General features: G+C 37.1%; 1 long non-coding RNA gene across 2 annotated transcripts in view; it reads left to right on the plus strand.

The window, feature by feature from the left end:
- The window catches only part of LOC106013575, a 2,647-nt gene extending 1,962 nt beyond the window's left edge, over positions 1–685 (plus strand). For both annotated transcript variants that reach the window (XR_001185381.2, XR_004859306.1), the window contains exons 2-3: positions 95–162; positions 495–685. This is a non-coding gene — a long non-coding RNA (uncharacterized LOC106013575). The remainder of the gene's footprint in view (positions 1–94; positions 163–494) is intronic.
- Positions 686–2,500: the final 1,815 nt, after the last annotated feature.

Raw genomic sequence — 2,500 nt, forward strand, 5'->3', positions numbered from 1 at the left:
TCTCTCTCTCTCTCTCTCGCTGTCTTGGTTTGCCTTTGAAGTGATTGATAATTTCCACTCTCTAAACTCTCTTCCTTCACCGGTTGATGGACAGATGGAGAGACTTCTGTTATGGTCTTCTCGGCTGAGTGAGGTGAAAAGTGCCACCTCAAGACTTTTGCTGTAAGTTCTTATATATTATATTTGCAGGATGTTATTCATAAATGTTGTATTGTTTAAGGAATACGTTTGATCTAAATGTATGCTTGATTATCGGCTACTACTGTGCGCAAAGTATTGTAAAGAGATTATTTTATATATATATAACAAAACAGTTGCAATGCCAAGATCCAAACTCTCAAATTGTACATTAATTGCTTTTAATATATATCATTCCCTCTCCACTCCTCCCCCGTTTAGTTCACACATGTTATTTATTATCCCAAGTGCTCTTGTTATTTATGTTACAATTGTTTTACCATGCTCAAACTGTAACTATTTCCTAACGTTTTCAGAGGCTGTGTCGTCCATGAATTGGCCCGTCTGAAAGGAACGTTACCCACGACCCCTCTTCATTGCACAGATCGGAATCAGATAGATGTATTAAGTCACTGTCAACAGATCTATTGTTGTTGTTTTTTCTGAAATATAATATTGTTTGGTGTTGATTTTTTGGTCTAATTAAAAGTAAAAGAAGTCTAAGTATCAATTGGTTTTACTTTATTTTTTAAAACCTAATATTCGATATTTCACCTATCAAAATGCATTTCTTCTCTTCTCTTTTTTCCTGTGCGTTATTGTACTATTTATATCAAAATTTAAAAATAGATAAAACTGCAATTGCTGAGTTTTCGTAGACGGGCCGTTTATGTAAAAAATGTTCTTTCCATAAGCTGACGGTATAGGTTGACGCATATTACAAGGACACACGCTTTTCTTTCTACAAAGGGAGCAGTCTATATATTTTGTCTTTCTGAAATAGATGGGAATACCCTCGTTTCATTCAAAAGTTTGAATCAGTTCCCATCCGTGTAGGAATGTGTGTATGTTACATTTTACCTATTTTTACTGGGATATTATATCTTTTACAGTGTATGGAATTACCCTGAGAGGAAGGTTGGCCATCTAAATGATTTAAATCAATGTAGGCTTAAAACAAATATTACAATATGTCTTGTTGTGTTATATATACATGATATGGTTCTACATGATGTTATTCAAATGAGTGGAGAAAACATGGGCTTGTCAGAAATGTGTGGACTGGGCATGAGCTACACAGCTCAGTGCCCTCACATTCTGGGCTCACCCAGATGGTCTTGTCAGAGACATGCGATCAGAGCTCAGGGTCAGAATCAAGCATCCCACCAGATGTTAAGCAGTTTCCCACATACGTTCAAGAACTCATTGTACCATACACAACATCACGTGAACTAAGATCCAGTGGCTCTAGACTAATTTCAACACCTCGTGTGTCACTGAAGAAATATGGGGAGAGAGCTTTTTCTTTTTCTGGGCCAACAGTTTAGAACACTCTCTCATGATTTGAGGAGCGAAATAAAACTTGATACTTTCAAAAGAGAACTCAAAACACATCTATTTAAGAAATATTTTAATTAATGGACAGTACCTTTGCCTTTTTGTATGAGCATTTTTTATTGTCTGAAAGAATGTTGCTGTCAAAAAGTGCGCACATGATGAATTTGTATGGTGTTAGTATGAATGCATTTTTAATCTCCTTTGTACGCCTTGGGCCCATGCTGTGGGGAAAGGCGGGATACAAATAATGCTCTTATTATTACTATGTTTCTGTTTGGTACGGCTGTGTACCAAGCAGTACCCACATATTGTGGGGCGGACATGGGAACCACATTGGCTCGTCAGGAACATGTGGACTGGAGATAGGGTGGCGGCCGAAGCCTGCTCTTATCGATTTTAGACCAGCAAAGGATCTTTAACGACATCATGCAGATGCGAACGCCGTAAAACACTTACCAAAAAACAAACAAGCAAATAAACAAAACAACAACAACAACAACAAAACTCCAACAAATCAAAACACTTTGCACTTTTCAGAAATAAAATTGATGTAGAGCTAGTCTTTTCTTTTTAAATTGAAGTTCCATGAATTGTATTTGTATGGAGACCAAATGAGCCCAATGTTCCTGCATTTATGTAGTACCAAAAAAAAAGTTCAAAAAGTTATTAAGATTTATATTGTTATTGTTATTATCGATCCAGCGATTAAGATTTATAAATATTAAGACATGGGAACTGAAGACCAACCACTTCAACTGGGTGGCTTTAAATTGTCACGTTTCGTCTTAGGGGTGAAATGGGGCGATCATTTTCAACGTTTGACTCACTTTAAAATTAGAACTAGACCAATTGTGTTTGAGAGGCCATGATGATGTGGCTGATAAGTCAGGTAAGCGAAAAGCTTACATACAGAAGTGACGCAAAGGAAGTTGTTAGGCACGCGTACGCCCACCTGACACTGAATTGTTCGGAGCACGTATTTGTC

This window comes from Aplysia californica, unplaced genomic scaffold (assembly GCF_000002075.1).
Source record: "Aplysia californica isolate F4 #8 unplaced genomic scaffold, AplCal3.0 scaffold01020, whole genome shotgun sequence".
Classification (NCBI taxonomy): domain Eukaryota; kingdom Metazoa; phylum Mollusca; class Gastropoda; order Aplysiida; family Aplysiidae; genus Aplysia; species Aplysia californica.